We start from the raw sequence: 519 nt of genomic DNA, 5'->3' as shown, positions 1-519 counted from the left end.
CATTTTAACATGGGAGTCTATGGGGACTGACTCACTGTTGGAGCCAGACTCTAGTGGTCATTAGAGGAACTGCAGCTTCTGGTTCTTCATGTTAACAGTATGTTATCTGCATTGAAATGACTGTAAGTAAATAAACTGACAGACTGTTTTCGTTTTCACACAGAACAACGTGTTAATATCTCACTTGTGTTTTACAATAAGAGCAGGACAGATGTTTGTCAGCTTCCTGCTTCATGTTTATGTGATGTAGAACATCTGTAATAGGCTGCACAAAGCCAGCATCTGTGTCATATCTGAGCTTTATACTGGGCCTTTAATTCTGATCAGATTTATATGTATAATTAATACATGGGTTTATTAATCAGTTCATTAACCAGATCATTATTGATCCGTTTATAAAGATATAATAACTGGTTTATTTCTCTCTTCTAACAGACTGATACAGTGTCTTTGTACCTGAGTATTAACTACATTAAACCTTTCTATACTGTCTACACATGGGGGGGGGGGGGGGGGGGG

This window comes from Seriola lalandi, unplaced genomic scaffold, assembly GCF_002814215.2.
Source record: "Seriola lalandi dorsalis isolate HSWRI2012SDOR001 ecotype SW California unplaced genomic scaffold, Sedor1 jcf7180002054481, whole genome shotgun sequence".
NCBI classification, from domain to species: Eukaryota; Metazoa; Chordata; class Actinopteri; order Carangiformes; family Carangidae; genus Seriola; species Seriola lalandi.
The sequence above is the reverse complement of the archived record's forward strand: the minus strand, read 5'-3'. Positions refer to the sequence as shown.